At 38.3% G+C, this 14983-nt stretch overlaps 1 protein-coding gene across 1 annotated transcript in view; it reads left to right on the plus strand.

The window, feature by feature from the left end:
• The first annotated feature begins 1376 nt into the window (after positions 1 to 1376).
• The window catches only part of FYCO1 (FYVE and coiled-coil domain autophagy adaptor 1), a 2135985-nt gene continuing 2122378 nt past the window's right edge, over positions 1377 to 14983 (plus strand). The window contains exon 1 of the mRNA XM_044064867.1: positions 1377 to 1448. The gene's annotated coding sequence lies outside the window, so the exon portion shown is untranslated. The remainder of the gene's footprint in view (positions 1449 to 14983) is intronic.

Here is a 14983-nt window from a genome sequence, read left to right on the forward strand (position 1 = left end):
GGGACTAAACAGACACCAGGTTGAGCAATCTGGTTTAATATCCCGTTGTTCTCCTTTAAGATGTTTGCATGTAGTTGTTTCCTTACTCAAGTGGATGTAAGAAGTGTAGGACAATTCTCCTATTAAGCCTGTTCCTGGTGGTTATTTAGGGCAAGGATGTGAAGTAAAAAGAGGAAGTAAAAAATTCTGCCTTTTCAGTATCTTTTCATTTAATGTTTGTGAGCAGATGTATTTTCTAGCTGGGCAAAAATGTTATATTTTTAGTATTGACATAATACCCCATGCATATTATCTTATGCTGCTTATTTAGTTTTATTATCTGGAGATAATAAAAAGATGTGCCAGATGCTTTCTCTAGTTAAGGGCATAGCAAAGTTGTTTGGATTGATTTAAATGAACAAAAAGAGTAGGGATTATAGGCCATATTGTCATAAAAGTAATATTGTCATAATTAAAGCAAAGATTACAGTGTGGTGTGTCAACTTTATTGATCTGTATGTGGTCATTGATCAGTGGAGAACTTGTCTCACTAATATGAGGCTATTGTTGAATAAATGGCCTGTCTATCATGTGTCCTTTACTGAAAATAAAAGACGTTTACTCCAATTATTAGTGATGAGTCAGGCCATCCATCAGCTTCCATACAGAGTAAGAAATATTGGACATTTGCATCAGGGAGGAAATATGGCATTCACATTTAAATCCCATTAGGAGAATGGTGATGTATCAGAGAGGGAGAACACTGGTGTGTTGAATATGATTGAGCGTATAATTTGTTTCCTTGTGGTTTTCTTATTTTGAACACATAATCAAGTAACCCAGAACAATATTGGCTATCTAGTTATAGACTAAATATGTATATGCCATGGACAAATGGTATACTAGCAAATAGTAGCATGACTGTGCAAGCTGTAAAGATGTGTATATATTAAGAAAATAAGTTATAAAGTAGATATTGAATAAAGAAGGTGCTTTGGTTTAAAAGAAACCTGTATGAGCAGGATGGCAAATGTTATAACCTTCCTGTCTTGTAGTTTTAAGGGGAGACATAAGGTGTTGTACAGGCAATCCAAATGCTTCATTTTTTGGAGGCTTGCGCCTTGTAAGCTTGCTGTCTTAGGGCTGACTGAAGGCAATGATGAAGTTATTAAAACTGTACTATTTTTAAAGAAGAGTCCTTGATAATGTATTTATGGGTATGGTTTTGTAGGATTTGGCTTAAAAGACATGCTACCTTATTGTACACTAATAACTAGTCTCTCCATGGTATTATTTGAAATATTAAATGTAATGTATATTGGTATAGCAAATGTTGGATATAAGGTGAATGGCAGTGTAGAGGATTACACCACTTTCATGATGTTATATTGTGTCCATTATTAGAAAATGAATCCAAGTACCTGGTGTGGGAAGAGAACATACAACATTCTGATCTTCCAGTATGAAAGGTGAGTGTTAAGCCATTGATACTGTTTATAGTTCATTCAGAACCCATTATTGCATGAATGGGCTGATGTCAGCCATACAGTGCATCTTTTGAATGTTTTGGTGGTTCCTTATCCTCATTTGAGTATTGATGGAATTAACAAGCTGAATATGGGGAAAGGATAATCAGCCGGGGAACATAAGATTGAATGGCACCCTTATCTAAATGTTTAAATCAAATGTTCACATTAATCCAGTGTTTTGACCATAGTATTGGACATTTCCACTTAATCTAAAGTTTTGTGGCCTTGGAACTGTAATTATAGATGCACAAAGCACAGCCTTCTGCATGGAGAATGTAATGGTTGAATGGCTGCTAGATCTACTGTTCCTTGTCTGAATTTCCTTAGATCTGTTTGTCATATCTGCCCTTATTCTCTCTTTTCTTTTAAGCAATGGAATGTGACCCTTATTTTTATCTTTATTTTATAAAGTGTTTAGTCTTTTTTTCCTTGTAGGATTTATTGAATTTTCCTCATTTTGGGCTTTGGATGTATGAAGACCTAACATAACCTTTGCCGAAGAAAATGTATGAGGCAACAGGCCAATTGCTTGGATGAAATAGCTCTAATATTGGGCACTGTAAGCAGTGTAGTCACACATGTCTTCTGCTCTAAAGTATTGTGGGAAATATATGTAGTGTTCTATAAAGTCGATCATACAGATTCATTTTAAAAGAAATGTGTGGTACTGAAGGGTCACAGTGAAACTAGAAAAGGCCAGGACAGAGAACACATTTCATCTTTTTATGGGATCACCAATGTAACATAGCTGAACGTTATCCTATAAAGGAAGAGACCTATGGTGATAAAGATTAATATTTTTTGCACCACCAATGTAACATAGTTCATTCTTGACCTAGAAGAGAAAAAAAAGGTTTGTTTGTAAAGCTGTATATTTTGGTAACCTCATGGGAAAGGAGTAACTGAATGTACAAAATTAAAAAAAAGAAGTCGAATGATCTGTTAAGGTTATTGTAATATTTCAAATGCCCACCTGAACTGCTGCTGATTTCTTTTACGGTGATGCCTTCAGATTTTAGCATGCTTCTACACTTGTGTGACAAGCTGGAATATGTTCCTCACTGGTGACCTGTATCTCACACTCTGTGTGCATGTATATATGTATGCATGCATGTGTGTATGCACACGTGCACATATGTCTCTCTGCACGCACATGTATAAAGGGATCGTCAGTGCTGCAGCTTGTTTCCTCCACTACAGTATAATATATAAAATCTTGTGGAAAGGCACGTCCCTAGTAAACTGCCTGCTCAAACTTAACAAAATTTGCAACACTTTGCTTTAAAGTACTTTGTTTTAGCATTTGCTTTTTAAGTTTCATTTAAACAAATGATTTTCCCTAGTTTTTATCTGCTAAATCACCTCCATGAACATTAAATCAGAATGTTACAAGGTGATGTAAAGTAATCTGCTTCAGACAGCATACAGGTATATGTGTGTAGAGCATCAGGCAGTGACACGGTTATCTATTCTGGAAGTTTGAACTGTACAGTCTTGAAGAAAAGTGCTTCCAAAGAAAGAATTGCCAATCCAAATATATCTACAATGTTTCTGTTTATTTTAGTCTGTGCTTCTAATTTCACTCAAGCTACATAGTTTTCCCTTGCTCTCTGTGGTAGTACACGGGATGCTTGTGTGCTAACACTGTTTGCTAGTTATTTCAGCACAACACAGTGCTGCAGAGTTCTTGAAAGAAATGTCAGTTACCTAAATGAAAAAACAAGTTACGTGTGTGTGTGTGTGTGTGTGTGTGTGTGTGTGTGTGTGTGTGTGTGTGTGTGTGTGTGTGTGTGTGTAAAATTGATGAGTGTAACAGTTATACTGAAAGTGCCTTTTTAATGACAGTTCTTTGAATGAGGATATATTCAATCCAAAACAAAACAAACCTCGGATACACAGTTCCATTGCAGTGTAATTTTTTAAGTTAAATAAAAATGTCCTTTTTAAAGGAAACATTAAAAATTAAGGACATATCAGTTAGTAATGATTAACGTTTACTTACCCATAAGAACAAAGTAAAACGAATTTGCTGTATTACATCAGCATGAAAATGTTTTGCTTGTTAGTTAGGAAACAGTTTATCCAAGGAATGATGGAAAATCTGAAAAGTTTGTAGATGTATCATTAACAAGATTCAATAGTTTTCTTAATCCAGGTTTAGTTTGCTAGCATTAGGGAATATTCCAGTTTAGCCTGTTAATTTATTAAGATTAAAGGACAGTTAAAAATTGTGTGTGTGTGTGTGTGTGTGTGTGTGTGTGTGTGTGTGTGTGTGTGTGTGTGTGCGTGTGTGCGCGCTTGTGTCCAGGCCACAGGGAAGAGTGGAGCATTGGTCACATCCAGATAGAGGCACTTCAGTTCAAGTGAATTGGTTATTCAAGTACTCAAGAAGGACCTTGGAGTGAGGTGTGTGTAAAAGTGCAGTTTTGTAATTTGTGCAACCTTTGGATATTTCTCCCTCCAGCATCTTCTTTTAAACTGCGTTTATGTTAAGCAGCAGAAATTCTGCAATAAGTGCAGCAGTGTGTTTTATTGTTAGGCCAAAATGTGTCGAGCTTGATGTCACTCGTAGCTGGATAGTGTATTAAAAGTGCCACACCTCATAAAGGCATGTTCCTAGGATGATGGATATTTTAGTCTCTTAATGTCTAGGCAGACTATGTTCACGTCAGTTGGCGTGATGTATAAAAATGTTAATTCAGGCACTATATAAAACAGTTTAGTTGGCCACCTTACTTTATAAGGCACTAGGACATTACTCTGTTTTTGTTTTACTTGGATCGCTTGTCTGTATACTTAATAAAGGATTTTTGACTGGAAACAGACTGCCTGCCTTGCTTGGATTACTTTCGAATACTTAGTAATTCTGTACAATTATATATTTTTTATTATTTTTTTTTTTTACTTAAGACTAGTTTAAGTTCTACTACTTTTGTCTGATCTGATTAATATGCAGTGATTAACTAGAGATATATAGACTGAAAATCTTCCATACAGAGAAGTTTCTTACACTGTTTTAATTTTGTTTTAGGAAAACATTGCCCATACTGTGGTCCAAAAATGATATTATAAACTGGAGTAAGATCCTTTTAACATTTCTTTGACCTTTATTTGACTTCCTACCCTGCATCAAGAAAAAACTCATAATTGATGTCTTCTTTTTTGCATTTAATGCCATGCACAGCGATATTGATAAAAATAAGTGTGACTTCAAGATGTCCAAGTAAATGATTATTGGGTAGATTGTCCCTGACATTAGCTGATCAAGGAATGCGATGGATGAGGTTTCTTTTTGGGGATAAACTCTTGGCTAGGCTCGTAAGGGCTCCGGGGCCATTAGCCTAGTAACCTCCTATGATCCAATGAAGAATCTTGAGTAATATATTTTTCCAGTGTATCATTCACTTGCTAGTTCATACAGTAGCCGACATATTAGAAAGTTATTAGTATCATTATCCTTGGTGTGTCTGGACAAGATGAACATTTTTACTATTTGTTATATGAGACTGAAAGGCTAGGCATCTTGCTGCTTCAGTATTGTTGGTGAATTTTGTAAACATTTAGAAAGAGATGCACTTCTGCATTCCCAAGACACAGGAGTGATAAAGGCATGAACTTCAACTTATTCAATATATTTCTAGCTGGCTTCATATTTGAACCATGGGTTTGTTAAAGGTCATTCCTTGCTTGGAGATAACACACATTGACCTTTTAGACTGATTGGTTAGTTTAAAAGGAATCTCATCAGTTGGCAAGAGGGGTACTGTAGAGAATAATTGTAGAAAAAGGAGGAGGATTGTTGTTAAGGTGTCCAAAGACACAGCTCAGAAGAAGGTGTAGGTAGTCTTCAGGCGTTAAAATGGTTCCTGCAGTTACACACAAATACTCAATCATTAGGCAAGTCCTACAGAGTGCTCATCTTTTTATACACCTGCCAAACATTTTATGACAGGTGACTGTCAGTAGATTGAAGGCACTTTTGGCCACTGCTGTTTCAGAGAAAATGTCCCTTTCACTAGCAGTGGGCAATTCCCTTTTCTCCACTGTTTTGCGATCTCGGAGTAGGTATATTTAAATTCGAGGGGGAGGGTTGTTCGGTGCAGAGGAGATTGCTGAGTTTTACTGAAAGTTCGTTCAGTGAAACATTTTGGGAGTTTTTGATTTTATGAGGAGGTGTTGCTATATTGAAATGTTCCCTTTATTGTAGATATGATATTCAACATTGTTGCTCATTGCAAATGGCTTCCAGCTATGACATCCTCTTCTTGTATCCCCAGTTTACCTCTGGCCAACATATGCCTAGACATAATGTGCTTCTCATTTTCCAGTTCCTTTATTCTGCTACAGAGTCTGCCTGATTTCTAATATTTGTAATATTGGTCTCACATTATATGTCCAAAATGCCAAAAGTTCCAAGTGTTCCTTTAGTCACTAGATCCTGAACTAAGACCCACACAGTTCACATTGACTTGCTGGAGAGAGACTTGCTAACTTTTTGTTTCATTATGGCATTTTGCCTAAATTATGGTCTGCTCATGACTCGTGTTAGGATTGCTCATTGCTGTTGCAGATTCTCATCAGCTAAAAGACATATAAAAGTTTAGCATATCAGACTCTGCTTACACCAGAGGGTAAACCCTTTGTTCTCATTTCTGCATAAGGACTATGTTAATAATTTATTAAACTCTCTTGAGAGAAATTCCAATTGTTTTTAGTAATCAGCACTTTATTTTCACAGACTACAAGACAGCATGAAGAGATATTAAAGCAGAAAATGCAAAGTTAACTAGTGTTAAGTGCATTCAGTTCTTGACAAAGCCTGCAGTCTGTAAATGTCCTTTCTTTCATTCAGGCAAAGCATATTGAAATGCTCCCTTTATTACAGATATGATATTTTTCACCCAAAACATAATACTTCAGTTGTTTGATCACACTTTGTGTCTCTGTTCAAGGCAATAATTCTTGCTTATCTAGTTGAGCTGGAAGTTTACTTTTATGGTCAAGTTGCTTTGCTTTGTAGAAAAAAAAATGTCCATCTATTACTTCTTGAATTGTAGGATAATGCAAAGTGAAAAGTCTCTAATTTTTTAAAGCAAAATAATTGTGACAAGTAAAAATGAAAAAGCAGAAATAAGTAAAAACAAAATGTTTATTTATATATTTACAAATCATTTTAATCACATTTTGCATGTTTTGTGAACTCCAAGATTGACAGGCCTCCAAGAAAATGTGATATATATTTTTTTTCATTTTAATGGAGAACACAATATTTTTTTTTTACTTTAATGAATGATCAGTCTTTCTCGTGACTTTTGAGTGAGAATGTATAAATTAGAAATGAAGAAGCCCCTATGAGGTGTGCAGGGAGCTTGTCTCCTTTCAAAAACTTATTTTATTTTGCAGGGTTCTGATTTGTATAAAAAATTAGTGCTGTTTAAAAAATAGTGTTTCTTGTAGCGTATGTATTTTAAAGGTTTATGAACTGGAGTTGATAGGTTTCATGTTAATATGTATGATATGAGCATGTGCGGTTAGAACTTGTGCATTTTCTTAAAACATAGTAGGCCCAGGTCTACTCTCACACTGTCTATCAATTTCCTGTGAAAAAAAGCAAAATGTGTAACATTTAAGTACCAGAATTTTGTCCTGTCTACCAAAAGGAGGTAGAAAGAGGATCTCAGTCCTACATCAGCTGAATGATGTTTGAACCCACTGCAGGCACACATTGCAGTGACCAGTAGGAGGATCCTTCTTTTTATTACATGTCAATTTATGGGGAAGGTAAGAGGATCAAAGATTCAAAGAAACATTATTGTTATTTACCTAAACAAAATGTCAGCTGTTTTACAGGAGAAAAAAAAACACACAAAAAGGCAAGACATGATAGGTTTTAAAGAAAAAAAACAGTAACTACAGTAACTATATGCAAAAAGTAAAAGTCTAGGTAGCTGATGCACATGCTTGTACACTATTTAAATACACTGGACAACACCGAATACTACATGATTAACACATGAAAATAAAAGTACACTATACACAGAGGTGACATTGGGTGATATTACACATAAGGAAGTAATTGGAATTGCACTTGAATGAGAATATATTAATTTTAGTCTGCAGTACGTAAATAGAATTACTGTATGAAAAAAAGGAAAAGAATGAGTGTAGCAGTCTATTATATAATGTTGATACATCCAGATTTACGTCTGCATTAATGAGTATTATTGCAGTAGGATAAAAACTGTTCCTGAATTTTGGAGGTCCTGCAGCAGATACTCCGTATCATTATACCAGATGCAAGTTTAGTGAACCAACCATATGCTGGATGAGAAGTGACACTCAGTATTTTGCGGGACCTCTTTTTACATCTCAGTTCAAAGAGCTCCTGTAAGGTAGTAGGACTCGTGCCACGATCTTTCCTGCTGTTCTTATTATTCTTTGCAGCTTCTTCCTTTCAGCCATTGTGCTGTTACCAAACCATACCGTGCAGTTACTGGTGGTAATGCTCTCAATGGCTCTTCTGTAGAAGGCATTTAGAGCATTCACAGAGAGCTTTTTTAATTTGCAGGCCTGTGTTTGTACTCCAAGAAAGTTCCTTTGATATGTGTGCCCCCAGGAAATTAGTAGTTTGGACTCTCTCCACATCTTCACCGTTGATCTTGAGGGGCAGGTGCATGACAGAGCTTTTTCTGAAGTCAATAATGATTTCTTTTGTTTTATTGATGTTCAGATGCAAATTGTTATTATTGCACCATTCAGTCAGGGAGTTGACCTCATTCCTATACCCACTCTTCTCGTCACCACTTATGAGTCCCACCACTGTGCTATCATCTGCAAATTTGATGATGTGGTTGTTGCTAGCTTTCTCAGAGCAGTCATGGATAAGGATTGTGAACAGTAGAGGACTCAGCACACAGCCCTGGGGTACTCTGGTGTTGATTGTAATCCGTCCCCCATAGTAATCTGGCTCCCTCTATATTTTCTTAAATAAATCTTGCTGCCCCTAACTTCCTGTAATAGAACTACTTACTGAACCTAACTCTGAACATTCTACTTTCACACTGCTCTCCCTCACCTAGCCCTGAAATTGTATTCTGCATCCCTATCCTGCAGCACAGAAATACCCTGCTAGAGCACAAAACACAGTCTAAACACTGCCCTTACCTTAGTACTAAGTACAGATTATATCAAAACTGACAAACACTCAGTTAAAAATTCAAAAGATTCAGTTTAAATTCTAATTTACATATAACCATCTATTTAACACTACTTTACATAATATAGCTTATTTAACACTACTTTACATAATATAGCTTACAGATACACTTGAAGTCAGTATTAGCCCTGCTCCACTCACCCTTGCTGCGCTCTGGCTCGTTTCGCACCCCTCCCTGCCCCCAATTTCCACCTGCCCCCAGTACCTCTTCACTTATAGGTACTTTACCACACCCCTATTACAACACCCAATCACCCTCACCACCATACTCCTTCCACCCTGCATTACCACCCTATCAGCTTTCAACCTCCATTCTGATCATCTGACTTTATATCTGTTGTGTCATCAAACTGATTCCAACCACTTGACTCCTCCCTCATTATGTTATACTACTCTTTACTACCCATTCTGCTAGCCACTTATATACTCACTTTGTATGAAAACCAACAGCTTAATGGGTATCATTTCCCTGCTGGACATACCATCACCCCAGCTTTAGAATATCCCACTTTTAGTCATACCATTAACATTGGGTACAACTCAACATCAGTTTCAATCTTAAAGCATACCATCCCCCGACACATTAGCTCTAAATCCAGACACTACTACAAACTTTTAAACAAACTTCTGAGGCTTATCACTGAGTATAGGCCTAGTCTTATACTCAGTGGTGACATTCACCCCAATCCAGGCCCATCCACCACCGATACAATTACCCTCTCGACCTGTAACCCAAGGCACAAAACTATAACCAGTAGACCAACTAACTCTCTCCTTGTTTGTCATCTTAATATTGGGAGCATTAATAATAAGGTACACGAACTGCATGCCCTCCTGGCTGTCTACTCCCCTGATGTTCTCTGTCTATCTGAGACCTGGTTAAAACCTAACACTACTGACAATGAACTGCTACCACGTGGGTATAATATACACAAACTGGATCGTGCCTCCAGGAAAGGGGGAGGGGTGGCTGTACTCTATAAATCTGAGTTGAATGTGACCGTAGATGTTATTCAACAACCTCAGATCAATAACTCTGAGATTATTGCCACTAGATTGCAACTTAACAAAATTAAAATATCAACATCATCTGTATGTATATTCCCCCAGGTAATAATGTAGCCACACTTGAAGACACGCTTCACTGGCTGTCTTGTCACTACCCCCAAGAAACACTAATACTAGGAGACTTTAACATCGACTGGGGCTCTTGTTCCAAAGAATCCTCTTCTACCCACATCAACTTGCATGCATTTACACAAACCATTGCCACCCCTACCAGACTAGGTAAACCCAACCAAAAAGTTAGCATACTGTATTGGGTACTCGTAAATAGCAACCCCCAACTGTACACTGCTGGTACCCTCCCCAATGACCTAAGTGACCATCTTCTCACTTACATAGTTAAGGATAAAGCCATTACCCCACAACAACCAGTACTCAGAAAAGTCAGGAGCAAAAGAAACTTTGACCCTGACAAATTCCAACTGGAACTTAGCTTTTGTAATTGGTCCATGCTAAAACACCTACCCTTAGAGGAGACAGTTGCCTACTTTAACAACAAATTTCTTGGAAATCTTGATCTGCATGCACCCGCCCGCTCAAAACATACAAAAGCAAGAACTGCACCATGGCTATCTAAAGAGACAAGACTAAAAATTACCAGGAGAAACAAACTATGGTCTCAGTGGCGTTCCACAAAAGACCCCCATGATCATGTTAAATATAGGTATGCTAGGAATGAAACAAAAAAATGTATTCTACAGGACAAAAAACAATATTACTGTAATTTACAGACGAACAACAAGGACAGTCCTCAGAAGTTCTGGGCAGGGCTGAACAATCTACTCTGCCCTGGTAAAACATCTACACCAATCCCTGCTGCCACCATTGATAAATCTCCAGAGGAGGTCTCTGACAGTTTTAACCATTTCTTTACTGAAACAATTCAAGCCCTAGCTAGACAATTACCTTCTAGCTCCCCTGCCCCTGATACTTCTACCTCTAAAAACCGACTTTCTTTCTCCTTCCAACCAGTGTCCACATCACTTATCCGTAACTTGATCAAAAAATTAAAACCTACCACACTCTTCCCTGACCAACTCCCCGCTGAGTACCTTCAAAAATCAGCTGATGCCATTGCCTATCCAATATCGATATTAATCAGTCATACCATAGCAGAAGCTAACATTCCCACCATCTGGAAAACATCCTACGTAATCCCACTACATAAAGGAGGTTCCTCTATGGAATTCTCCAATTATAGACCTATAGCTATACTTTCTCCACTTGCAAAGATTATGGAAAGATGTATACAAAAACAGTTTTTGCACTACCTAATCCAAAATCACCTCATGGCGGATACCCAGCATGGTTTTCGTCCACACCATAGCACAACCTCAGCGTTAATGGCTTTTACCAATATCATAAACAATAACCGTAACAATAATCACATATCCTCTGCCCTATTCTTGGATCTTTCCAAGGCATTTGACATGGTTGATCCCCAACTACTGGTTCACACCTTGCAAACTTTCCACCTTGATACTAAAGCCCTTCTTTGGTTAACATTTTACCTTAATGGAAGACAACAGGCTGTCCTATGACAGAACAAGCTCTCTAATCTATTACCAAACATCCCTGGAGTACCGCAAGGGTCCATATTAGGGCCCCTACTGTTTTCCATTTTTATTAATGAGTTGTATACAGTCATACCAAACGTCAGCTGTATCCAATACGCTGATGACTCCACCCTGATTTGATCAGCTACTTCTCCCACAGACCTGAGGGTTGCTACCCAGTCCACCTTTAATACCATAGAAAATTGGCTCTCTGAACGTATATTGTTACTAAATCCCAAAAAAACTAAAATGCTGTTATTCTCTCCAACTCGTAGGTCTGCCGCCTTCACCTTTACCATAAATGCAAAATATGGGACAATAATTTCCCTTGACCCCGCTACAAAATTACTAGGTGTCATTGTTGACAATAACCTAAAGTTTGACCTACATGTAAATCAAACAATCAAGAACATCAATAAAAAACTTGTGTCACTGTATAAAATAAAAGCCTTTCTAACCCCTCTAGCTAAGATGGCTATAGATCGCTCTCATCTACTCTCAACACTTTTATACGCCTCCCCCCTTCTCTTCAATCTAAACAAATCTGTACTAAATAGACTGTCAACCTGTTACAATCATATTGCCAAGTTTGCCACTGTAATGCCTTTTAAAACATACCACTGCGTCAACCTAAAACAGCTTGGGTGGCTAGAACTTCCCAGTCTCATCCAATATAACCTGCTGATCATGGCTAACAAAATCCTCTATAACCCAGATAACACACCAGCCCTTCAAAATATTATCACCCCACAACAATCCAAGACTGCTTCGATCCTCGAACAAACTTCTAATTCAGACAATCAAAATCAGCAATGCCGCTGGAGATGCCCTCTTTGCTAACGCTGCAGGCAGAGCCTGGAACTTACTTCCAGGTGAAATTACTTTGCTCTCCTCCCTAGGACAATTTAAAACTAAACTCAAACAACATATGGCATTTAACTGGCTTTGCCACTGCAACAAGTCCGGGTAACTCTCTCATGAATGTGAATAACCCAACTAACTATTTTTTGTTAATTTTCTCCTGACTATAACCAGGTGTATCTCATGTCTGCCTATGTATTCTTTGGTAATACTACTTATGTACTCTTGTTTTACTTGTATTATTGTATCTGATAACTTGGAGCTTATCTCCCCGGGCCTCCACTGAAAATGGACATGGCTCCAGTTGGACTATCCCGGTCAACACATGTAAAATAAAAATAAAATAATACTCCCTGAGGTGTTGTTACCAGCACAGGTCCTTTGTGGTCTTCCAGTCAGGAAATCGAGGATCCAGTTCACAGCCCTTTATTTTTGCCAAGGTTGATTAGCTTTTCTATAAGTTGCATAGAAATCACCGTATTGAAATCCAAGCTGAAATCTATGAACAACAGCCGGGCATAATTGTTCTTCTCTTCAAGATGTTCCATTGTGAGGTGAAGTGCCATCAAAACAACATCGGTAGTTGATCTGTTTGCCCGGTAGGCAAACTGCACAGGGTCAGAGGATTGGGGTAGGACTGTAGTCTGATGGCTTTTTAACTAATCTTTTGAAGCATTTCATTACATTTGATGTTAAGGGCCACCAGCCTGTAATCTTTTAGGCAGGTGGGGTTGACTTTTTGGGCAGAAGGATTGTGTTGGTAACTTTGAAGCATGCTGGTACTTTTTCCTTGTCAAGTGAGGTATTGAAGATGTCCATCAGAACTACGCAGAGTTGGTCTGCACAACCTTTCAATACTTTCGCATAATGTTATCAGGGCCAGCAGCCTTCCTGGGGTTTACTATCCTCAGTTGGTTCCTTATATCCACAGCACTGAAGATGAGTACTGCCTCCTTTTGGTCATTGAGAAGCTTTACAGCTTCCAGGTTGTTTTTCTCTTCAAACAATTCAGTGCTGTCATTGTACTGAGCTGTCTTGGTCTTGTAGTCAGTTAGCTGTTGAGTACCATGCCACAAGCATCCTCGAAGCATCATTGTATCCTCTTTTCATACTCTCTTTTGGCTTCCTTGATGACCTTTTTTAGATTAGCCCTTGCCACACGTGGACCTTTCTTATCCTTTGCCCTGAAAGCAGTGTTTCTTGCCCTCAGCAGTTCATACACCTTGCTTTTTAGCCATGGTTTTTGGTTGGCTCTTACTTTAATACTTTTGATGTTTGTTACATCCTCCATGCATTTGGATATGTAAGCAGTCGTTGTCTCAGTATATTCGTCTATGTTCACCAGATTATTCAGCATGGGTGTCTCCCTGAAGACATCCCAGTTTGTGGTATCAAAGCAGCCCCTAAGACTTTCCTTGGTTCCTTCATGACAGACCCTGATTTGTTTCACTGATCTCTGATCAAGAGAGGATTGTAAGCTGATATTAGCTTTATGAAGATGTGATCAGAGCCACCCATGTCTGGTTGCTGTGCAGCTCTGTATGCCCTTTTATGTCAGTGTAAGCCTTGTCCAGAGTACTTGCTCCCCTTGTGGGAAATTTCACAATTTGGTAGTAATTGCGTAAATCTGCTTTGTTGAAGTCACCAGCTGTCAAAAATGCACAGTCAGAATTCCTGCATTGCAGGTCACATGGAGTATTATGTAGTATATTCAGTGCTTCAGTGATGTTAGCACTCGGTATATATACAACTGCTACATAAAGACCATTTAGTTCTCTGGGCACATAAAAGGGTCTGCATTTCGGTATCAGAAATTCCATATTTACAGAACAAAGTTCATTCATAATGTTGCAGCTTTTGCACCAGCTCCCTTAGCTTTTACACACACAGATTCCTATCAGCTCTGAGCAAAGGCAAACCATCAAGGCTTACAGCACTGCCATTGTCCTGTTATTTAACCAATTCTCTGTGAAGAGTAAAAGACAGGAATTTCTCACCTTATTTGTGGTGTAGAGCTCTAGTCTGAGAAAGTCCATCTTGTCTAATGAGCATGCATTTGCTAACAGAATTGAGGGAAGTGCAGGCCTGTGAGGGTTTGTTTTCAATCTGGCAGCAATTCCAGCTCTGCAGCCTCTTTTCCTGGTTCTGTTGCATCTCTTCCTTTTGAATCTCTTCCTGATTGTTCCAGAACCTTCCATTTTATGATTTAGGTACTTTGAAGCTTGTTTGGTTTGGATGTTGAGTTCCAGCAGTTCCGTGAGTGTTGTAGGCCCCGTATGCTCTGAAGTTTGCAGGGAGTCTAGCCAGAATGACCGTACAATTTAATACTTGATTTCCAGAAGTTTCTTTCTACTGTAAGCTACTGTAACATAATTTTATATCCCAGACAATATATTAATCAGAACCTTCTTCTACAAGTTCTGTCTATGAGATGACCTCAGTTTTTTAGAGAGTCCTGAGCCCCATTTTAACTAGGAAGGGGGTGAGCTGACTGTCATTATCACCTGCAACAAGATGAGCATGCAAGGTGCACCTTTCCAGTCACCTTAGAGGGAGGAGTTTGCAGCACTTTGTCTACTCTGAAAAATCCAGTCTATGACCAGGTCAGATGTTGTAGTTCTTTGAGCCTTCCCACTCAACAAATACTGGATAGCTGCAGTTGGAATTGTGGAGACTACTTCCAAAGCCTTCTTTCTCCATGGACCTTTTTCAGACTCTGCCTGGGAGTGCTCTGTGGGTAATTGGTATGATTAGAGCTACACAGTTAGGCAATGGAG

This window comes from Protopterus annectens, chromosome 3.part0 (assembly GCF_019279795.1).
Source record: "Protopterus annectens isolate FY-2018-M chromosome 3.part0, PAN1.0, whole genome shotgun sequence".
Classification (NCBI taxonomy): domain Eukaryota; kingdom Metazoa; phylum Chordata; order Ceratodontiformes; family Protopteridae; genus Protopterus; species Protopterus annectens.